At 43.6% G+C, this 25029-nt stretch overlaps 1 protein-coding gene and 1 pseudogene across 9 annotated transcripts in view; both read right to left on the bottom strand.

Moving 5' to 3' along the window:
- Positions 1 to 25029, bottom strand: part of LOC134208736 (uncharacterized) — a 188903-nt gene that overhangs the window by 103812 nt on the left and 60062 nt on the right. The gene's annotated exons all lie outside the window — the stretch shown is intronic.
- Positions 9989 to 14846, bottom strand: LOC134214845 (uncharacterized; annotated as a pseudogene).

Genomic DNA, 25029 nt, shown 5'->3' with positions numbered 1-25029 from the left:
ATTGCAGATTTGATTTTTTTTCTGGAATAAAAAAAAAAACCTTACTGCGGATAATTGAGTCCGACCTGTAATATAAGAAGGCACTGTTGCAGCCGATCACAAAGGTCTTCATATTGCATATGAAGAATAAATCATAAGCATATTTATTTTTTTAACTGTTGGACAAACGTCTTTGCAATTCAAGATTTTCCTATTAGCACTACTTAAGTTGTAAACAGTCATCATGTCTCCTTTATAAATGCCCTGTACAAAGTATCAGCATGACCTTAATCCTGTCGCATGTTTCACCTGCCCAAGGACGGACGCACGCAATTCCGTGCACCTCGACCAAATGGCGTTTGCAATAATGCTTAACTGGCACTATGTTGTCGCATTCTGTTGCAGCTGCTGCCACTACTACGGACAGTTTACCACCGGTAGTAAACATTTCACCGAAAGGCGTGGCGTGAACTATGATGCTCTATAGAGGTGTATTTAATTACGTGAATATGTCGCACTCGTGACCCAACTTTGGGCATGCTGCTGCCAACAACAACCGTGAGCAGCGAGGCTGCTCGTTCTAGCGTTGATAGCAGTGGAATGGCGTCAGCAATCTCCACTATGTGTAGAACTGCTGCCGCCACGACGGCACACGTTCGCTACGCTTTATTAACCATGCACAGATCCACGTTCATTTCTGGCGCATGGTAACGTGCGTGGTTGAGGAAATTATCATTGAGCTACAACAGCTCTACCACAATAGACGCTGGGATGGCCTGCCATAAAGCTACCTCAGATATCTATTTACCTACTTGTCTGTTTCGTTGGTGTGTGATTTCTGGTGTTAATGGCAGGCTATTTTACCAGCTCAGCACATGTAAACACTTCCCGAGAATGTGATGAAAATTGTTGTCTTATTTTCAAACAGGTTATAAACGTAATTTAACAAGGAGAAAACTTCCGTTTTCAACGAAGGATAAATCTTCTCGTGCTAGCGTATCCTTTTAGAAATAAAATTAAGTAATTCAAACACATTTTTTTTTAATACTTCAAATAGAGCTGCGACTATAGGAATGTTTTTAAGTTCGTAAATTGTATTCAAAAGTGTTGACGGAAACGAAAATGATGTCATTCAAACTAATAGCAAAAACAGAGAACACACCCACTAAGTAAATAAATTAGTTATTTGTACTCAGTTTGCTTTATTCTTTTCCTTTTATACGTTCTTAATTTTTCATTTCAAAACACAAACGTTGCGATTTTTATTATCATCGAACATCATCTCTTTATACCCTATTAGTAAACCTACACATTCGGGTTATTTTATTCATAGGATAATTATTCTCTAATCATTTTATTCCTGTGGTTTATGCTACATAGTTAAAAAGCTCTTTTCTCATTCCTGGCATTCATCTCAACCTATTGGTTAACCCTCATATTTTCTCGAAATTTTCAATTTTACGAACAACGTAGATCAGTGGGCAGCGTAAACACGTAGTAGGGTTACGGCCAGTATCTCCGTCCATTCCGGTCACATAATCCTGAAACTAAAAGATAGCAGCATTTTTGTCTTGGAGCCTATAGCGAGAACCGATCCTGCCGTAACCCTAAAATAGCACCATAATAAAAAAAATAATCCACTCGGTAGCATTTTGAACAGCTCACGCCGTTTATTTACTCTGTAGGTATATTGGGAGGAAACAGAAGTCTGAAGTTTGGAAAATATTGCTCCTGTTCGTTCGAATATTTTATGACTAGCGTGAGGACTCCAGGTGCGAGAAGTACCTTTTTTTTATTTAGCAGCCTTTCTCGGAATAGAGACGCAACATCTGAATAAGGGAGATGAATACCATATTATATCCGAATTATTGATTGGATCTCTTCAATGAAAAAAAAACGATCATGAATGCTCTGATAACGGAAAAAGGCACGCAAAATGGTTTTGGGAGGCTTTATGGATTTTTTTTCATTCTATAATAAAGTGTAGTAGTCTCTCCCTCTGTTATTTTTACAAAGCTAGTTCCCACATATAAATGTTCGTATAGTTCTGATGCATTATTCTTTCAACAGTTTGTAGGATAAAGAAAAGAGAAAGCAAAAAAAAAAGCTGCAGAATTTGAAGAAGAATAATTCTGTTCACTTATTATGCGATCAATTAGTACTATTCAATTTGGAAATGCAATAGTACAGTCGTCGGGGGTGACAATGGATCAAATGGGGGTGAGAATGAGTTAACTACTAATAATGCTTGTAGAATAGATTGACTGTATCTGACAGCAAGAAGACTAAAATATGAGAGACCTTTTTTAACGATTTTGCTCTACGGCCTCTAGACTGCCGGGGAGAGCGATGACCCATTTTCACTCCAAAGAATTCAAATTAAAGGTAATTTATATATATATATATTTATTAGACCTCTTCATGTTTTCAAAAAGTATCAAAAATTCAACCGGTCAGCCCAGAATCACAATTCTTATGCTAAAATAAGTCTCCTGTCAAATTTTCAGCTAATTCGGATAAAATTTCGAGGTGGCTCAAGTCGATTTAGTGTTTTTGAGATATTTTCAATTTTGGAAATATCTAACAAGAGATATAAACGTCGAAAACTATCGCAACAACCTCTATACGGAAGTTTTGGGTGTACTCTATAAGTCTTGTGAACATTGCGATTCGTTCCGTTCACGTTTTGTCCATGTTAAAGTGATTATCAAGCTTTTAAGTGCATAAAAATACTGTTTCCCCCAAAAGTCGTTATTCTACAAAATTCTTGAATTTATGACAAATGATTGCTAATTTATTATATTAATATTCCTCTTTTTTCTCTGGAAATTTGAGTAATATAATTGTCAATGTGCGATTTATCGTTAAATTCTTAAAAATCAGAAGCTAAACATTTGTCATAAATTTGCACGCTGAGATTTCTTTAAACCGACAGGAGACTTATTTTAGCATAAGAATTGTGATTCTGGGCTGACCAGTTGAATTTTTGATACTTTTTGAAAACATGAAGAGGTCTAATATTTATATATTATATATTATATTATATATATTTATATTTATATATATAATATATTTATGTTACTTTAATTCCATACCCAAGTAGCAAAATTAATTTTATGATGCACTTGAAGCACACTTCTAGACTTGTGCCTTAAAACCACATTTAAAGCCAATTGTCCTACAAGCTTGCTTCAAGTCAGCCATAAAACCACTATAAGACGAAAGAGGCCCACTCTTGAGAAGGTGTTCAAGACCATTTTCCAAGGTTCGCTTAAAACTTGTTAGTTTTATCAAAGTGAGCTTATGATGGCATGAAAGATCTGCATAGGACCTGAGCTGGCGAGATGATCCTTGTCTTAAGGAAGTGCTCACAGGCAAACGGTATTTCATCAGGAGCACTAGCCCAGGAGGTCCTAGGCAAGAGTGTAGAAGTGAGGGCTCGACCATCAAGGACCAAGGTGGAGTGGTGGTGTAAGCTGAAAGTCAGTATGTCCAGTCAGCCTCTACCAACCACCGGTAGTCGATAAGTGCTTTCGTTGCCTCGAAGCGGGATACGAGTTGTGGGCTTGCAAAGGGCCGGGCAGGAGTAACCTATGTAGGCGTTACGGCGAAAATGCCCATAAAGCGCATACGTGCTATGAAGCACCATCGTGTACGCTATGTGCGAGCAGAAAGCAGGAACGCAACCTCCACACCATGGGTGGACCTGCGTGCCCGTTGAGTGGTTATACGAGGAAGCCGTGCAAGTAACGCAGCTGAACCTCAACCATTGTGCGACCGCCCAGCAGTTACTGTGACAGTCGGTAGCAGAAGTGGGCACGGACGTAGCTATCCTGGCATACCCGTATCGCATCCCCACCGATAACGGGAACTGGGTAGCGGATGGATCCAGATCAGCGGCGATCTGTACGACGGAAAGATACCCGATCCAGGAGGTGCTGAACACAAGAGCGGAGGGTACAGTTATAGCGAAAATAAATTGGAGTGTACTACTGCAGCTGCTATGCCACACCAAGGTGGCCGATAGAACAATTCACCCAGATTGTCGATCGGATGACACCTAGTGGGTAGCAAGCCAGTGGTCATTACAGGAGACTTCAACGCGTGGATGATAGAGTGGAGAAGTCGCTGGACTAATCGGAGAGGGCAAAAGCTGCTAGGAGCTTTAGCCAAGCTCTATGTCGTGCTGTGCAACGAAGGCTTGAGAAATACCTTCCAGCGAAACGGAATCGATAATAGACGTAACATTCTGCAGTCCAAGTTAAGTCGGTGATTTGCAGTAGAGGGTCGACGACGGTTACACCCACAGTGACCATTTGGCTATCCGGTACAGGATATGCAGCGAAGCAAAGAGAGACAGCCAGGGAGCTACTCCTACAACCCGAGCATGAAAGATCGCTCACTTCGACGGTAAGACCTTCAGAGGGTCTGGAAGAAAACACGGAAAGTTTGAGCGGCGACGAAGAAGAAGACTACAAAGGTCACGCTCGGCGGAAGTGAGGAAAGAACGCATCCAGATTTTCAAAGCGGCGAGGCTGGCCCTAAACAAGGCCATCGAAGAGAGCAAAAAGGACTGCTTTGACAGACTGTGCCAGAGCGCCAATTTGAACCCATGGGGAGACGCCTATGATGGCCGAATGATGATGGCCGAAACAAGAGGGGCACTGGCTCCTCTCGAGCGATGTCCAACAAGGCTGAAAACGATCATCGACGTACTACTCCCGCACCACGGCCCGATCCATTTCTGAGCAGCGCAAGTCAAGTGAAACTGGATGCAGCAATCTTAACTGTGACTGAATCTGGTCACATATAAGTTACTGTGATTTATGTATAACTCGCTGCTCGGGTTGGCCGCCATCAGCGAGAATAGAAGGTGGCGAGGATGACGGTGGCAAAGTCCCTCGACCCGAGTACAGCACCTGGTCCGAACGTGATCCCGAACATAGCGTTAAAGGAAGCCATAATGACCAATTCGGTCATGTTCAAGTCAGCTATGCAGAGGTGCGTGGACGAGCGGATATTCCCGTATACATGGAAGAGACAGCGTTTGGTCCTGTTACCAAAATCGGGCAAACCACCAGGAGACCACTCAGCGTACAGACCAATCTGTCTAATAGACACGGTAGGGAAGCTAGTGAAGAAGTTGATCCAAACAGGCTGTCACCGTACGTGGAGGAGGCGGGAGGTTTATCGAGCGAGCAATTCGGCTTTTAAAGAGGACGGTCTACTCTGGGTACATTACACGGAAACAAATCTCTTACCGATTTCATGATTTGAAAATCATGAATTCATGATCCTCCTTTTTTCATGAAACCATGATTATGACTCATGATTTCATGATCAAATTGACTAAAATCATGAGTCATAACAACCGCAACCATGACCGTGAATCATGATTACGACAAGCGTTACGTGCATCTGTCAGATCATAATTATAATGTCCCAGATTATAATGTTCCATCGTCCATTACGTACGCAAAAGGATTTCATCAAAAGTTGATCTGTAAGTATCAAAATAATTGTATAGAATTGTATAGAAATTGTATTGTAATTGTATAGAAATGATAATGTTTTAGTTGACAACATTAAGCTTGCCATTATAGAGGAAAATGGACTACCGAGAAAAGCGTTTGCGTCGAGCTCACGAACCCGCAATTTATGCTTGTAGATGTCGATGGATGACAAAAAAGATTGGAAACGGCAAACTGGATTCCATATATCCTGGAGTATCTTGTTTTCATCTACAATAAACGACGCTGAGTGATATGTGCTACTAAAGTTGTCAGGATCGGAGCCCAAGAAAACGCATATTTTCCATGTTAGTGCCTGCATAATGCGAATTTGGTAGGTATCATTATTCATCAAAATAAAACCATTTAGAGCAAAAAGGTTTGGATAACAACAACAAAAAAAAGTGTTGCAAAATACGTTTCATGTGATACACGATGATCGAAAGAAATTCCCTTATTTAGATTTCAACTGGAAACATAAAAAATACATTACATTCAGATGATTTGAGCCTCCAAAAGCTTCCATTTTCGTGAATTTTATTGCCGGTCAAATGACTCATGATATCGAGAATTGAAGTACGATTTGATGGCAGATTGAGCCCATATTCACAAAAAACAACTCCCGTTTTCATGAGTTAGATTCCTGATTTCAGGTCAAAAGACTCATGATTTCAGGTTTGATGACTCATGATTTCATGAGCCCAAGAACGTAAGTTGTGCAAATCGTAACGCATCAACGCGTTATGGTTGAACAAATCATGAATTCATGATTCAAAATCATGGTGTATTTTCATAACATGAAATGAAATCTATATATATAAAAATCAATCTATGTATGTATGTTCGCTAACTACTTCTGAACCACTTGGCCGAATTCAACCAAATTTGGTACACACGTTCTCTATCCTCAGGGGAAGTTGACAAAGGGGATGGGAGGGTCATTTAGAAAAGGGGGAGGGGTTTTGTTTAGAAAACGAACAATTATGTGTAACTTGCATCTCCTAGGACCGATTTCAACCAAATTTTGTACACATATTCAATATAAGGAAACAATCATATGAGAGTGTAATCTTTGAAAGAAGGGAGGGGTATTGTTCAGAAAACGGGTAATTCAGAGTAAATTCTGAACCCCTGCACCGATTTCAACCAAATTTGATACACACATTCTCTACCCTAAAGAAAAGATAACAAAGCGGGTGGGGCGGTCATTGTAAAAAAGGGAGGGTATGGGGGGAGGGGTTGTCTTTATAAAACGAGCAATTCAGTGTAACTCCCAACCCCCAGTACCCATATCAACCAAATTTTGTACACATATTCACTAAGAGTAGTCGATCATATGGAAGTGTAATTTGGGAAAGAGGGGAGGGGTCTGAGGGGAGGGGTATTGTTCAGAAAACAAGCAATTCAGTGTATATTTTGAACTCCTGGACCGATTTCATCCAAATTTGGTACACACATTCTCTATCCTAAGAAGAAAATAACAAAGGATGATCATTGGGAAAAAGGGAGGGTAAGGGGGAAGGGTTGTATTTAGAAAAAGAGCAATTCAGTGTAACACCTAACTCCCAGGACCGATTTCAACCAAATTTGGTGTACACATTTTCTATCCCAAGGAGAAGATAACAAAGGAGGTGGGAGGGTCATTGGGGAAAAAGGGAAGTTATGGGGGAAGGGGTTGTCTTTAAAAAATGAGCAATTCAGTGTAACTCCCAGGATAAATTACAACCAGATTTGGTACACTTATTCTCTATTTTTGGAAGATGTTTATTGAAAAGGTAGAAGGGCCAAACAAATATATAAAAATAGATTGATACAAAGGAACAATTCTATGAGCGGTAGATCTACCTCTGTGGGTTTTGTGCTACAGCATTGGACATTTTAATTGAATAATTTACTTTTCAGTCCCTAGCAAAGCCGGATACATATAGCTATTAGCTATCTATATATCTCGGATACTTATTCAACGTATGTGACGTATGTGATTTTGTAAACAAAAATTTAAACGTTGATTTCTGCAATCTGATAGCACTCCCACGCAAACCATCGCCACATACAGGTAGGGGGAGGTTTCGGCTACATGTTCGTTGTGTTGGTTTGCGTAGGAGTGCCATCATATTTGACAAATCGACGTATGCATCTTTGTTTACAAAATCACATACGTCCTTTTGAATAAGTACCCGAGATATATAAAACTCAATGTTTGTATGTTTGTGTGTATGCTCCAGCCTAACTTCTGAACCCATTATTGTATTGTTTAGTTATCGATCAATTTAACCATTTATCGAAATTATGGTTTGCCCAGTGACAAGCAATGATTAATGTGTTTCCTTCTGGATGGTGAATGTGATCCCTTCTTTAAAAATAGACGTTTGCCCGGAATAAGGCATCGGTGGATGTTTTTCCTTCTTTACAAATAAACGTTTGCCCGGAATATGGCGATTATGGGTTTGCTCCCTTCTTCAAAATCAGTCAATGTTTTCAAATGAAATCTGCCTTCTTCTGATCAAATGATGAAGTATCGATAAGAAAACGCAATTATCCTGTTGACCAATTGGTTTATTCATTTTCCGATTGTGAAAAAAAAAACTGCGAATCAAACTGGCAATTCCGAGCAAGGCCGGGTACATAAAGCTAGTTGTAATATAATCATGAAATCATGAGTCAGTTTTATCATTTTCGGGAATTGAATTTTATCCGTGTAGAATCGGCTGTCACCACCAGCAGGGGTCGTCATCGAATGCAAGCGACGCGGTATACGTTACTGCCCAGTAATAACACTCGACGTGCAGAATGCATTCAACAGTGCGTGCTGGATGGAGATCGCGAACTCGTTGCTTCGGCTAGGAGTACCGGCAGGCAAGGATGGAAGAATTCATTCACACGCGTGATTCTTGACTAATGCGATCATTGCTTTGACAGTTTGTTCCCGTTCATTTGCAGTATGGTGAAGTCTCTCCAAATGAACCAAAGCGATTTTTGATACGGATGATTCCACAAAGCAATGAACTGAGAGAATGAATGACAGCACACTACGTGATTCAAGCAGATCGTAAACCATTAGCCGAAAATTGAATCAGAAAATTTTTGCGTGAAGGTTCACACGTGATTCAATCTGTTTGTTGGAATTTGATTGCAAGATTGCATCCTTGAGCACGTGGTAGTTTTTTGGGGAGCAATGCATGCAATAACATTTTTATTAGGAACAAATAATCTAGTTCATAACAATATATATATAGAATTGGTTGATATTCATGATTTTTGAAATTTGTGCATAAGTTTGTGTCGAATAGGAACAAGGACTCCACTGCCGTAATCTGAAAATGTGACGCATTGGTCAACTTCGATGTGCCCCGGTGGAACCGGTGACGGGATAATTATAGTTTTACACCAAAAACATCCCGTGTGACGGCTCATTTTTCATAGTTTATCAAGAACATGCATATGTTTTTTTTTTCGATGAGCACCATGGCCACGTCTGGGAAGCTCTGTAGTGTCCTTGGGAAACTGGTAATAGGTGACAATTTTAATTCTGACGGCTCTTCCTTCGCCGAAAAAGATAATGGACCTATTGCCCACTTCAGGAAACCTCGCCGGGGTATCTCGGGTGAACAGGTGACGGGAAAATTTCAGTTTTACATCAACATATTCCGTGTGACGAATCATTCTTCATGATTTTTTTTTTAAGAATATGCATATTTTTGTGCCAAAGAAAATTATTGACCCTATTGGCCTCGTTCCGGAACCTCTCGAGTGTCTTAAAGAAACCGGCGATAGGTAACAAATTCAGATTTACACCAAAACCTAGCATGTGACGGTCTTTTTCATCATGATTTTTCTAGAACCGGCATATTTTGTTTTTTTTTTGCCAAAGAGGACCACGGACGCCTTTGATAACCTCCGGGGCCCTCTGGAGTGCCCCGGTGGAACCAGTGACAGGACAATTTCCGTTGTACACCAAAACACCAAAACTCCAAAATAGGAATTTATATAGGGTAAAGTGCCCAATAGTGGACCCTCAATCAATAGTGGACCCTCCAACCATTTTTGCATTATTACAGCACAATGTAAACATTTTGCTATGAAACTCCATCGGGAGAACCTACCCATCTGATCACGTCCGGGAACCAAAATATGTCAGCTCGTTTTTCATGATTTTTTCGAGAATATGCATATTTTTGCACCGAATAAAACTATGGAATCATGCAGCGAAACTACTTGAAACAAAATTCTATTCTCTTCGAGGAGCAGCAAGTCTTCCAAAGGATCTAGTCTATCCAGCCTCCCCTTTGCACCAAAAACTCAGTTTTGTTTCTCTTGCTTTGCTATATGGAATAAAAACGTAACATTCGGAAATATTTAAAGAAATATCACAAGAACAAAATTGAATGTATTTATGATTTCATGAAATGGTCATAATTCCACAGCCAAGGTTCCACTAGAATTAACAGGAACTGGGAGAAAATGAAACGATGATTATAATATAGCAAACTGTAGGCGAGCTACGATTCTTCTCCTTCAATAATGGCAGCGATTTGAGGAAGCAGATCTGGATTGAGTTTCAGCAGCAGATTATTTTCCACAACAGCGGCCGTGAGGTTCATTCTTCGATCGTTTAGCACCAGCTTCAGGGCGATAAAAGCTCGTTCGACAGAAACTTGAGTGACCGAAACTGATAGTACAATCAGGGCAACTCTGTTGAGTTCAGGGCTCACGAACTTCTGGCTCACCCAATGCTTCAATAGATTGAAACGAACAGGCTTCGCAGCGCTCGTCGACGGACTAGGACGCGACGTATCGAGAATCGATACCTTCTCTCTCAGCTCTAGCTGCTTCAATTTCTGAGCGAAGGTGGAGTTGTTGGTCACCGAAGTGTTTCCCTGCGAGTCTTCGTCGAAAAATCCTGCCAATATTAGCTCTAGCTCATCTTCATCGATGATGTCATCAGAATCTGGACTGGCAGATTGATCCGTTTTGCCATTTACTCTGTTGTGGAGCTTGATGAGAAATTCCTGAAATTTAGTGGAAAAATATAAAACCATAGTTCATAGCAGCTGAAAGCAAAACATACTTCGATAAGTTCTTTATCTTTGGAAGAAATTCTTCGAGATCCCAGGAAATTGAACCTTGGGTCCAAATAAATGCAGGCTTTGAACTGCATTGACTCAGTAAGTTTCTGCAAACGCCGCTGGAACGCTTTCAGAAGTCGTTGCGCCAAGCAGCTATCCTTTAAACGACATAGTTTGGCTTGGCACACCAACCAGTACGCATAAAAATCGCTAGCGAGACGTGTCGCTTTTGCAGTTGCAATGTTAGAACAAATGCAGGTTCAAAAGCTTCGCAAAACTGCTCAATAAATTGCCAATGCGGTGTAAAATCTGTAGTTGAAAAAAGGTTAATACGTTGTCAAATTTACAGTCTACGAGAGTAACAGAGGACATTGGTCTGTGGGGTTATCCACAAAGTACGTCACGCCTCTAGGAGGGAGGGTGATCATAGCAGCGTGACGATCTATACCAAAATTTTCGAATTTTGTTACAAAAAGCGTGAGGAAAGGGGGAGGGGGGTTTGAAAATCGAAAATTTTTGCGTGACGTACTTCATGGATCTTCCCTATGGTAGGTTTACTGAAATATGATCTGGGGAGGAGAATGGACTTTCTTCTTACTGACTTCCGGGTACGCTTTTTTTACCATGTTGAAGAAAGTTTTTTGCTTGAAGAGGGACTTCAGCATTAGGAATGTGCTATTCCACCGGGTCTTGTTGCTGATTGGTGGTAGGTGGGCGCCATGCTGTTTAACGAATTTTGAATACTCTCGCTGCCGTAATTTAATCACCAGCTTCAGAATTTTTCTGATTCGTTTTTCATACGGCTTTATAACGTCCCATACCGCCAGTTGAGCGGTATGAGCTGCGCACCGAACTCTTCCCAAAACGTGTTGCATGGAGGCGTCAAATGAGTCCGAAGGGACCGGGGGTGTCTCTTCTAGTTGTTTACTTTTACCAGGATTGAAATCATCATCTTCGTCGTCGGACTCCGTCTCGGCATCCTCAACCTCTTTTTGGTCATCTGGATCGTCATCATCATGTCCTGTATCACACGGATCAACGTTTTCTTCGCAATCCTCGAAGCAATAATCCACAAGTTCGTTTTTTTTTTTTTTTTTTTTTTTTTACAAGGGAGAATGCATTTACACACCAACCCAGTACACGTGCATTGTAGTTGCCAAACTACCACACGGAAGTGTACTGGAGTGTCGGACTCGACCATACCGGTAATACCGACTAAACTCCCTTGGGCTCCACCATCGTTTCCCCCAGGAACTACCTCGCAGTACTACTTCTGGGGGGACGGCAGTACTAAGCGTACTCACTCATTATCGCTCACACAGGCACTCGTCCCACGCGAGACTGACTTGGGTGCTCGCACCCCATTCACTCCATTTGAGTCTTACTTGGATGCTCTCCCGGACGCTCCGCTGCCATGCCTCGAGGTGTCAATAGCGGTAACTGCCTGGGCCTACAGATATTGCGCTACGACACTCTGCCTCAGCACGAGCAGATCAATCACACCACTGCCGAAGCAGACCATACGCTACCCTGCCGAAGCAGGGACACTCCCCATGCACCACATGTGCACAACTGTAGGTGTGTGGGTACAACCCACTGCTACCCTGCCGCCGAAGCAGCTTCTCCAAAGACCATTCGCTCCATGTGACCCTTTCGGGTGCTCACTCTAACACTCCACTGCAATGCCTCGAGGTGTCGATGGGATACCTCGACTCCTGCCTCAGCATGTGCAGTCCATACTCAGACTTCTGCTGCGCTTTGAGGTGACAATAGCGGCGGAGACACGCTATGACACTCCTGCCTCAGCACAACCAGATCACTCACTCCCTGCCGAAGCAGCTCACGCGCCACCCTACCGAAGTAGGTACACTCCACAACTTATTCTAACACTCCACTGCCATGCCTCGAGGTGTCGATAGCGGTATGTGGGGACTAATCAACGATACTACGCTACGACACTCTTACCTTAGCATGTGCAGTCCATACTCAGACTTCTGCTGCGCTTCGAGGTGGCCATAGCGGCGGCGACTCGCTATGACACTCCTGCCTCAGCACAACAGATCACTCACTCCCTGCCGAAGCAGCTCACGCACTACCCTACCGAAGTAGGGACACTCCACATGCCAGTTGGCACTCCCTCCCTGGGCTTGTGCTTTTGAAGCGGCACACAGTCGCTTTGATAGAGTCCGCTTACGGGCACTTGTGGTTTTTTGGGAGGGATTTTAGCAGAGCCCACTGCTAAATCCCACCACGCCCTAGGCAGTTCTCCCTGACTCGCAGACAGCTGGGGAGGGGTCGTCAAGCCCTTGGACATCATGCTGTTCCTGCTGTCCCTGCTGCCCCCCCACAATTTCGTTTAAATCGATGTTTGCGTGCTCCAGTGATTTTTTCATCTCGGCGACAGAGGCAACCATGTTCGCGCCATTATCGTGGGTAACTGCATAAACGTCATTCAGCAATAATCCGAAGCCACCCAGCACCTCTGCAGTAAGCAGCTGTAAATTTTCCTTCGTCTGCCTTTCTTGAGTTTCCTTGATTGCTACAATTGTAATTTTGAACAATAAAGGATCACATCAAAATTATTACCGCATCCCTTCCTTCAATGTATGCGTATATAAAATTGTTGAATTTTTTTCTCTAAAGTTCATTTATTTGTAAATAATTTCAAAATACGCCTATTAAATGTTACAAAATACCTAAAACATTGTCCAAGACACCAAAACGATCGGACAAGCCGTTTTCAAGTTAATTTTTATTGAAAGTATTCAAGGTGTTTTTGCTTAGGCCCTTGTCAAAAGTTAGACTAGAGTCAAAATGGCAAACCAATTATGCAATCATAAAGAATGTTTATGCAAATTTCAGAGAAATAAAAAAAAATACAACCTTACATTAATCTGTGAAGAAAGAGCAGAGCCATCATAAGACCTACTTCATGTATTTTAAAAAAATCCCATATACAAGGTTCCTACGGCGGACATTCTGGTGAATCCGGATTGGCCGTTGCCCAAAAAACATTTACAGCTCATATTTAGCATCTGCTTAAAAATCCGTGAAGGTTGACATGTCGCTGGATCTATTTTAGGCAAGCAACATTTGTATTGCATACCAGGTTTCTCCTGCGGACATTCCAGAGGTTCCATCATGTCCCACGTTTTCACGGGGTAAGATTGCGATCACCTGACAATAAATGTCCATAATAAAACAATGCTTTAGTATTCATTACTTTTATGAATGACTACAGATGAAACCAATAAGTATATGCAACAGGTAAGTGAGACACCCGATCAATTACGAAGGTACTTTGGAAGCTACAGTTATCGGGTTTTCAAAATTTTAAGTAATAGTGAGCTATGGATGCAGACGTTATTTATCCCCGATCCATTAGCATACACATACACCACCCGAGCTGAATTTTGCAAAATTTAAAAAAGGTTAGCATCACCTGCAAACAACTTTCACGCTAGTTGGTTCTGTTAAAGTTTTCGAGGGGTTGCAATATTGAACTCTGGCGGTGCAATGCATGTTGCAGCGATTCCATACTTTTGACGTGTAGTGCAAATCGATGAAGTGTAATTGGACCGACTATTAAGAAGAACCCTTATTTTTTTATCTATCCACACCACGGCATTTTTAACATCGTTCCCTGACTCCCGTAGTATAATATTTCTAGCAAGCAAACAGCTAAGAGTCTGGGTAAAACTCACTTTTCGTTTCAGATAGTTCTACACTTAAGAATCAAGATTTTTTGCGGATATATTCAGAATAATAGTTACCGAGGTTTCGTATAGTAATGATTCCATCACTATTGAATCTGGCATTGAAGCCAACGAAATGACGGTTGCCTCGAGTAGCTCCATCAACTTCAATCGCTCCCGAGCAACGCGTGCTGATTTTTCCACCAAACTAGCAATCGTTTTACGGTTGGCCGTGATTGCGGCGGCATCGCATAGGGGGGTTAGCAACGTCTTGAATCCGGTCATTTCAGGAAACGAGTGTGGCAGCGCCGTGGCCAACTGCGTAAGACATAGTAGCACCTGTTCCCTGTTGATTTCCACAGCGAGCTTTTTCATTTTTTCTTGAGCGGTTCTGCAGCTTTTTCTGGTGCCGGAGCAGGTAGATCCATGGCCGCGTATACATTGGGGTGCATTTTAAGTATATGCCGCTTAAAGTTCCCCGGCATCAGGGTTTCCTGCTGGTAGCTGCACTTGTCATCCGCTCTGCAGCGGTACTTCCCGTCGTCCACATGGATAACCTGCAGCAGCGTACTTTTCTGTGTAGTGCGACGTTTCATCCTGAAATTCATACGCTACGGTTATAAAGCGAGTTGACTATTGAAATTGAAAAGTACTTACTTGTTCGGATGAAAACAGAAAAGGGGACCAAATAACGCAAGCAATTAGCAATTTGCGAATGCTTTCAAAACAATCGTCGTGATTCAACGAATGCGTTCACTTATGATTGTTTTGACAAGCAATCATGAGCTGTGTTGTTAAATTCAACAATCGCCTTTGATGACTGATTTTGATGAGTAGTATGTCATTTTTTTGTTTCGTATGGTTCATCCGTGACAAACTTGATTCACGCATATGTAGCAAAGTTCTTGTTGCATAAAACCTCGGTTTGTTGACATCTTAGATGTCAAAAAGAAATGTTCAATTCCAATACATTATTCAAAACTGTTCCAAGCGTTGATATTTATTTTCAAAGATGTTTTTTCGGGAAATTAAATATCTAATAATTTATTCATTGATTGTTTTTCTAGGTCAACCATGTTGATTCGTGATTGGAAATCTTGTTGGTGTTGACGTTGGAACATTAGCTAAACAACGAAACGTATTAGAATTATTCCGGAACTATCTTCAGCAAATGCTCTGGAAGTTTATCAAGAAACACACCCAGGAGTTTCTGCAGAAATACTTCAGGAAATTCCATTAAACATTCTTGCCGGAATCGATTCAGCAATTCCTGGTTATTAGTAAATTCCACCAAGAGCTGCTCCGGCAGTTACTTTAGTGGTTTGTTTGGCTGAAGCGAGTTATTTCGGATATTTTTGAAGACGCAGAAGTTTAATTTTCCTTAATATTGCTCTTTTCACAATTGTTTAGCTTTCTGTGATAATCCTTCTCACTACGTTTTCGAACTTCGCACTGTCAACCGCTTTGAGACGATGATGAAAACAAACTATTTTTATTGTTGACTATCGAATTTGCTGACTGCCAGATGCAAGGCCAATCAAAATAAGGTATTTCAAAATAAATAATGTATGGACAAAATAGGTAACCTTACTCTGCAGTAACCCTGACGCACTGCGAAATCGAGTGCGAGATTCGACTGTGATAATCATTTATTCAGGGTAAGTCTAAATGGGAGTAAATGTCGCAATATTTCATTCAAGACTTTTTTTTTCATTATTTTTTTTTCGCCTTTGAATTCTTTCGAAAATTCCTCAAACAAATCCTTCAAGTATTTTTTTAGGAATTCACCACCGAAGCCATTCTAGAGGAATAATTCCGGAAGCAAACAAGAACCGTATTGAGTAATCCTTAAGCAATTCCTCGAGGAATGCATTTGACAACCTACGCTGGATTTTTTTTGGAAATCTATTCATAAATTTCTCATTCAAGTCTCTTGAAAAAAATATTTCGAACTATTTGTAGAATTCTGGAGCTAAGTGTAAGTTCTCGGATTTACGCTGGTGACCTGGCCCAGCGACCCCCTTTTGCATCATAAAAATGAAATTTAACTATTTGTAGACTTCTGGAGCTCCTGTTGTTTCTTTGGGAAATGTTCTAGGAAATCCCCCTAGAGTTTCTCCAAATGTTATTAACTCTTTTGCGAATAGCTTCATAAATTCCTTTGCGAATTTCTAACAATATTGTTTTGTGATTACAGAAGAATTCCAAGTGAAATCCACGTAGACATTCCCAATGCAATTCTATTTGAATTCCCGATGCCGCACAGAAATCCGTTCGAAAAGTCCTTGGGAAATCATACGGGAATTTGAAAATGTTTCTGCTGAAATTCCCATAGGAAGTCCACTGAAGTATGGAATTCGAGAAAAAAACTTTTGATCAAAATCTAGCGCGAATTTTGTGCTATTTCGGGAACTCATTGCGAAATTTCCTCGTTAGATCATCAGGGAATTTATTAGGAAACCACTCTTGGAATTTGTTCAAGAGATTTTCCTGAAGGAATTCTCGAAGGAATTACCGAAGGAATACCCGAAAGAATTCTCGATGAAATTGCAGGAAGAATTTTCGAAAGAATCACATGAAGAAATCCGAAAGGAATTCTCAGACGAATCTTGAAACTCGCTGGCTCACGGATCAGGTATCTGAGGGTCGTTTATCGACTGTTCCACCTCATACACACTCTAAACAGCAGTCTTTGTCTCGAAGCAGGAGTTCAATAAAGTTAACCTCCCACGGATGTTGCGAGCGATTGAACAACAAAGCGGAATCAGAACACAGGAGGGAAGATAATTGTCTTGCTACCACTGGATCACTCGAAAGGCGAGGCATGACGGTTCCTTGGTGAACCAGGGGACGCATAAAAAGAAAAGTTTGTGAAAGGTTTACTATTCAAGGACACTTCTTAATAACTGAACTACCACGATTTACTACATACTAATCAACAATATTTATTTACGACGTCACAAAGGGTATACTTGCTGTTCGCTAGTTGCTGCCGGATCCGGATCTGGAGTCTCGATGATCGGTGCGAAAGCTTTCGATGGTAGGCTGGGGTTCGATGCTGGGTAACCACTGGTCCTTGTGGTACGAATCGTGGTAGTTGGGAAACATTGGTTGGAATCCTGATGATAGGTCGGATGGAGGGTTGTTCTCAATGGTCCTGGGCTTTCTTAGACCACCTCCGGTGTTTGATGGTATCATGGCGGATTTCTCTATCCGCGGAGCGGATTGCAATGGCGGATGCTGAACGGTCGCAAAAGGCGTAGATGGAAAGAGAATGGCCGGGATCTGTCCGATCTCGTTCGCGGTAACAATGGCGACATCGGCGAAGAATGCCGGAATGGCCGGGAACGTTCCGATCTTGCTCGCGGTTTGCCTATCGTGTTTACGTCGACTGTTACACTGCCGCCGAGGGTTGTAGTTATTCGGCACGAGTTTGCACCACCACCATGAACACCTGAGGACGAACTTGAAAATAGAACGGAAGAAAAAGGCCCCTTGAACGGACCTTTTTCTTATTGTTTTAACATGTGCGTTGTGGACGATTCTTTTGTTTATAGTAAATTCGTCTTTTCACCTTTTCTTTGTAATCTTTTTTTAATCGTTACTAACACTTAATCTTTTAACGATCAGACTTTTCCACTGGACCTAGCTACTCGAAACGGAAATTACACACGCGCGCACTTCGACTCCGTTCGACAATCACAGTTGGAAAAGGAAGGTTCCTCATCGTCCCCCGTCTTTTATATGGAAAGCCGTTTCTTCGAAACTTACACATATATGTATTCTGACGGCACTCCCTATTCTACATTTCCCCTGCGCTCCAGCTGTGAGTAGGCATTAAAGCTACAGGGGTGTTGATGTTTTACCCCCCCTCAAACTGCTTGATATTCAATACTGTCAATTTAGGGTACGCATGAAAACGGAACAAACATTCACTCACTGTATTGTTTACACCAGGCTACTGACATCCTATTGTTTAGCCCATCGCCAGATTGTAGCCAGGATGTCCTGGGCTATAATTTTTTTTCATACTGCGTTTCAATGATGACAGCGGTCTATGTCTATTGATGATGATGACACCGCGCTTGTCACCGGGTCGGTTTACAGAGATTGAGTGATCGTCGTTCCTTTTTTCAGGGGCATGTTCAGGGGAAGGGAAAATTAGGGACTTGTGGTGGAGCCAACAAGCAAAATTGGAACCAAACGGTTACAATCTCCGAAGATATTCCCAGACAGATTCTCGGAGAATTTCCCTGACAAACTCCTGGTTAAATTCCAAAAGCAATTTCTGAAAAAAAAATACGAACAAATACCTGAAGGGTTTTCTGAATCAGTTTTTGGAGGAATTCTGGTAAAAATAATTGGATAAATTGAATTGAGAATGAGAATTCCTGAAAAGAGAAAATCACGGAAGAATTTCTGGAAGAGCTCCCAAAGCGCTTGGAGGAATTCCCGTAAAAAAAATTCTAGAAGAATATCCGGAAGATTCTTGAAGGAACTCTCTGTGGAATTTCTGAAGGATTTCTCGGAGTAATTTGCACAAAGATTCCCGGAGGAATTCTCAAAGTAATTGCAGAAAAAAAATCCAAAGGATTTTCTTTAAACGAATTTCCGGAGGAATTTCCAAAGAACTTTTTGAAGGAATTCACAAAGGAATTCTCAAATGAATTCATGAAAGAATTCTCCGGGGTTTCTTTTAGCAATTCCTTCAAGAATACTTTCGTGAATTTTTCAAAAAAAATCAATTGGTAATTTTCCCGGAAATTGCTTAGGAAATTCTTACGAAAAGTTCTTCGGGAATACCTTCATGAGTTCATCCAGGAACTCCTTTATTAAATCGTTTTGGATTTCCTCCGAGAAATCGTTCAAGAATTCTTAAGGGAAATCGTTTGGGGTGTTCTTCGGGAAATTCTTTCGAAAATCGGGAATCTCTTCGGTAATTAACCCGGGAAGTTTTTTTCCAGGAATTCCTCCGGAAGTTCCTCCAGGAATTCCTCCGAGTTCCTCCAGGACTTCCTCCGGGAGTTCGTGCAGGAATTCCTCCGGAAGTTCGTCCAGGAATTCCTCCGGAAGTTCCTCCAGGAATTCCTCCGGAAGTTCCTCCAGGAATTCCACCGGAAGTTCCTCCAGGAATTCCTCCGGAAGTTCCTCCAGGAATTCCTCCGGAAGTTCCTCCAGGAATTCCTCCGGAAGTTCCTCCAGGAATTCCTCCGGAAGTTCCTCCAGGAATTCCTCCGGAAGTTCCTCCAGGAATTCCTCCGGAAGTTCCTCCAGGATTTCCCCGGAAACTCCTCCAGGAATTCCTAGGAAGTTCCTCCAGGAATTCCTCCGGAAGTTCCTCCAGGAATTCCACCGGAAGTTCCTCCAGGAATTCCTCCGGAAGTTCCTCCAGGAATTCCTCCGGAAGTTCCTCCAGGAATTCCTCCGGAAGTTCCTCCAGGAATTCCTCCGGAAGTTCCTCCAGGAATTCCTCCGGAAGTTCCTCCAGGAATTCCCGGAAGTTCCTCCAGGAATTCCTCCGAAGTTCCTCCAGGAATTCCCCCGGAAGTTCCTCCAGGAATTCCTCCGGAAGTTCCTCCAGGAATTCCTCCGGAAGTTCCTCCAGGAATTCCTCCGGAAGTTCCTCCAGGAATTCCTCCGGAAGTTCCTCCAGGAATTCCTCCGGAAGTTCCTCCAGGAATTCCTCCGGAAGTTCCTCCAGGAATTCCTCCGGAAGTTCCTCCAGGAATTCCTCCGGAAGTTCCTCCAGGAATTCCTCCGGAAGTTCCTTCCGGAATTCCTCCGGAAGTTCCTCCAGGAATTCCTCCGGAAGTTCCTCCAGGAATTCCTCCGGAAGTTCCTCCAGGAATTCCTCCGGAAGTTCTCCAGGAATTCCTCCGGAAGTTCCTCCAGGAATTCCTCCGGAAGTTCCTCCAGGAATTCCTCCGGAAGGTCCGCCAGGAATTTCTCCGGCAGTTCCTCCAGGACTTCCTCCGAAGTTCCTCCAGGAATTCCTCCGGCAGTTCCTCTAGGAAGTCCCCCGGGAGTTCCTCCAGGAATTCCTCCGGAAGTTCCTCCAGGAATTCCTCCGGAAGTTCCTCCAGGAATTCCTCCGGAAGTTCCTCCAGGAATTCCTCCGGAAGTTCCTCCAGGAATTCCTCCGGAAGTTCCTCCAGGAATTCCTCCGGAAGTTCCTCCAGGAATTCCTCCGGAAGTTCCTCCAGGAATTCCTCCGGAAGTTCCTCCAGGAATTCCTCCGGAAGTTCCTCCAGGAATTCCTCCGGAAGTTCCTCCAGGAATTCCTCCGGAAGTTCCTCCAGGAATTCCTCCGGAAGTTCCTCTCCAGGAATTCCTCCGGAAGTTCCTCTCCAGGAATTCCTCCGGAAGTTCCTCTCCAGGAATTCCTCCGGAAGTTCCTCCAGGAATTCCTCCGGAAGTTCCTCCAGGAATTCCTCCGGAAGTTCCTCCAGGAATTCCTCCGGAAGTTCCTCCAGGAATTCCTCCGGAAGTTCCTCCAGGAATTCCTCCGAAGTTCCTCCAGGAATTCCTCCGGAAGTTCCTCCAGGAATTCCTCCGGAAGTTCCTCCAGGAATTCCTCCGGAAGTTCCTCCAGGAATTCCTCCGGAAGTTCCTCCAGGAATTCCTCCGGAAGTTCCTCCAGGAATTCCTCCGAAGTTCCTCCAGGAATTCCTCCGGAAGTTCCTCCAGGAATTCCTCCGGAAGTTCCTCCAGGAATTCCTCCGGAAGTTCCTCCAGGAATTCCTCCGGAAGTTCCTCCAGGAATTCCTCCGGAAGTTCCTCCAGGAATTCCTCCGGAAGTTCCTCCAGGAATTCCTCCGGAAGTTCCTCCAGGAATTCCTCCGGAAGTTCCTCCAGGAATTCCTCCGGAAGTTCCTCCAGGAATTCCTCCGGAAGTTCCTCCAGGAATTCCTCCGGAAGTTCCTCCAGGAATTCCTCCGGAAGTTCCTCCAGGAATTCCTCCGGAAGTTCCTCCAGGAATTCCTCCGAAGTTCCTCCAGGAATTCCTCCGGAAGTTCCTCCAGGAATTCCTCCGGAAGTTCCTCCAGGAATTCCTCCGGAAGTTCCTCCAGGAATTCCTCCGGAAGTTCCTCCAGGAATTCCTCCGGAAGTTCCTCCAGGAATTCCTCCGGAAGTTCCTCCAGGAATTCCTCCGGAAGTTCCTCCAGGAATTCCTCCGGAGCTCCTCCAGGAATTCCTCCGGAAGTTCCTCCAGGAATTCTTCCCGAAGTTCCTCCAGGAATTCCTTCCGGAAGTTCCTCCAGGAATTCCTTCGGAAGCTCCACCAGGTATTCCGTCGGAAGTTCCTCTTGGAATTCCTTCGGAAGTTCCTCAGGAATTCCTTCATCGAAGTTCCTCTAGGAATTCCTTCGGAAGTTCCTCTAGGAATTCCTCCAGAAGTTCCTCTAGGAATTCCTCCTGGAAGTTCCTCTAGGAATTCCTTGGGAAGTTCCTCCGGGAATTCTTCGGGAAATTCCTCAAGGAATTCCTTCGCAAGTTCCTCCAGGAATTCCTTTGGAAGTTCCTCAAGGAATAACTTCGAAAGTTCCTCAAGAAATACCTTCGGAAGTTCCTCCAGGAATTCCTTCGGAAGTTCCTCCAGGAATTCCTTCGGACGTTCCTCTTGGAATTCCTTCGGACGTTCCTCTTGGAATTCCTTCGGACGTTCCTCTTGGAATTCCTTCGGAAGTTCCTCCAGGAATTCCTCTCCAAGTTCCTCCAGGAATTCCTCCGGAAGTTCCTCCAGAAATTCCTTTGGAAGTTTCTCTATGAATTCCTTCGGTAGTTCCGCTATGAATTCCTTCGGAAGTTCCTCGACGAAGGCCTTCGGAAGGTCCTGTAGGAGTTCCTCCGGAAGTTCCTCTGGAATTCCTTGGAAGTTCCTTCGAATTCCATCCGGAAGTTCCTTCAGGAATTCCTTCCGGAAGTTCCTTCAGGAATTCCTCCGGAAGTTCCTCTAGGAATTCCTCCGGAAGTTCCTCTAGGAATTCCTCCGGAAGTTCCTCCAGGTCCCGAAGTTTCTCAAGGAATTCCTCCGGAAGTTCCTTCGGGAATTCCTCCGGAAGTTCCTTCTGGAATTCCTCCGGAAGTTCCTTCGGGAATTCCTCGGAAGTTCCTTCGGGAATTCCTCCGGAAGTTCCTTCGGAATTCCTCCGGAAGTTCCTTCGGGAATTCCTCCGGACGTTCCTTCTGGAATTCCTCCGAAGTTCCTTCAGAATTCCTCCGGAAGTTCCTTCGGGAATTCCTCCGGAAGTTCCTTCTGGGAATTCCTCCGGAAGTTCCTTCGGGAATTCCTCCGGAAGTTCCTTCGAATTCCTCCGGAAGTTCCTTCAGAATTCCTCCGGAAGTTCCTTCGGGAATTCCTCCGGAAGTTCCTTCGGGAATTCCTCCGGAAGTTCCTTCGGGAATTCCTCCGGAAGTTCCTTCGAGAATTCCTGAATACTTCCGGAAGTTCCTTCGGAATTCCTCCGGAAGTTCCTTCAAATTCCTCCGAAGTTCCTTCGGAATTCCTCCGAAGTTCCTTGGGAATTCCTCCGGAAGTTCCTTCGGGAATTCCTCCGGAAGTTCCTTCGGGAATGCCTCCGCAAGTGCCTTCGGGAATTCCTCCGGAAGTTCCTTCTGGAATTCCTCCGGAAGTTCCTTCGAAATTCCTCCGAAGTTCCTTCAGAATTCCTCCGGAAGTTCCTTCGGGAATTCCTCCGGAAGTTCCTTCGAATTCCTCCGGAAGTTCCTTCTGGAATTCCTCCGAAGTTCCTTCGGAATTCCTCCGGAAGTTCCTTCGAATTCCTCCGGAAGCTCATTCGAAATCCTCCGGAAGATCCTTCAGGAATTCCTCCGGAAGTTCCTTCGGGAATTCCTCCGGAAGCTCATTCGGGAAATCCTCCGGAAGTTCCTTCGGGAATTCCTCCGGAAGTTCCTTCGGGAATTCCTCCAAAAGTTCCTTCGGGAACTCCTTCGGGAATTCCTCCGGAAAACCCTTCAGAAATTCCTCCGGAAGATCCTTCAGGAATTCCTCCGGAAGTTCCTTCGGGAATTCTTCCGGAAGTTCCTTCGGGAATTCCTCCGTATGTTCTTTCGGAAATTCTTTCGAAAGTTCCTTCGAGAAGTCCTCCTGAAGTTTCTTTGAAATTCCTGAAGGAATTTCCGGAGGAATTCCTGGAGGAATTTTCAGAGGATTTCATGGAGGAATTTCTGGAGGAATTCCTGGAGGAATTTCCGGAAGTTTCTTTGAAATTCCTGGAGGAATTCCTCCGGAAAGTCCTCTAGGAATTCCTCCGGAAATTCCTCCAGGAATTCCTTCAGAAATTCCTCCAGGAAATCCTCTGAAAATTCCTCCAGGAATTCCTCCGGAAATTCCTCCAGGAATATCAAAGAAACTTCCGGAGGACTTCTCGAAGGAACTTCCGGAGGAATTCCCGAAGGAACTTCCGGAAGAATTCCCGAAGGAACTTCCGGAGGAATTCCTGAAGGATCTTCCGGAGGAATTCCTGAAGGGTTTTCCGGAGGAATTCCCAAAGGAGTTCCCGAAGGAACTTTTGGAGGAATTCCCGAAGGAATTTCCGGAGGAATTCACGAAGGAACTTCCGGAGGAATACCCGAAGGAACTTTCGTAGGAATTCCCGAAGGAACTTCCGTAGGAATTCCCGAAGGAACTTCCGGAGAAATTCTTGAAGGAACTTCCGGAGGAATTCCTGAAGGAACTCGCGGAGGAATTCCCGAAGGAACTTCCGGAGGAATTCGAAGGAACTTCCGGAGGAATTCCCGAAGGAACTTCCGGAGGATTTTGAATGAACTTCCGGAGGAATTCTGAAGGAACTTCCGAGGAATTTCGAAGGAACTTCCGGAGGAATTCTGAAGGAACTTCCGGAGGAATTCCCGAAGGAACTTCCGGAGGAATTCGAAGGAACTTCCGGAGGAATTCTGAAGGAACTTCCGGAGGAATTCCCGAAGGAACTTCCGGAGGAATTCCCGAAGGAACTTCCGGAGGAATTCCCGAAGGAACTTCCGGAGGAATTCCCGATGGAACTTCAGGAGGAATTCCCGAAGGAACTCTTGAACGAATTTCTGGATGAATTCCTGTACGAATTTCCTGTTGAATTCCTGGAGGAGATTTCGGAGGAATTCCTAGACGATTTTCCGGAAGAATTCCTAGACGAATTTCGGTAGAAATTCCTGGAGGAATTTATGGAGCAACTTCTGGTGGAATTTCTGGAGGAATTTTCGGTGGATTTCAAGGAAGAATTCCTAGACGATTTTCCGGATGAATTTCTGGACGAATTTCCGGAAGAATTCATGGAGGAATTTCCAGAGGAATTGCTGGAGGAAATTTCGGAGGAATTTCTAGACGATTTTCCAGAGGAATTCCTAGACTATTTTCCGGAGGAATTTGTTGACGAATTTCCGGAGGTCTTCCTGAAGGAATTTTCGGACGATTTCTTGGACGTATTTTCGGAAGAATTCCTGGACGAAGTTCCGGAAATTCATCCAGGAAATTCTTCGGAAATTCGTCCAGGAGTTCCTCTGGAAATTCGTTCAGGAATGCCTCCGGAAAATCCTCCAGGAATTCCCTCGGAAATTCTTCTAGGAACTCCCCGGAAATTCCTCCAGGAATTCCTCGAAATTCCTCCAGGAATTCCCCGAAATTTCTCCAGGAATTCCTCCGGAAATTCCTTCAGGAATTCCCCCGGAAATTTCTTCCAGGAATTTCCCCGGAAGTTTTTCCAGGAATACCCCCGGAAATTCCTCCGGAAATTCCTCCGGAAATTCCTTCAGGAATTCCTC

This window comes from Armigeres subalbatus, chromosome 2 (assembly GCF_024139115.2).
Source record: "Armigeres subalbatus isolate Guangzhou_Male chromosome 2, GZ_Asu_2, whole genome shotgun sequence".
Classification (NCBI taxonomy): Eukaryota; Metazoa; Arthropoda; class Insecta; order Diptera; family Culicidae; genus Armigeres; species Armigeres subalbatus.
The sequence above is the reverse complement of the archived record's forward strand: the minus strand, read 5'-3'. Positions and strand labels throughout refer to the sequence as shown.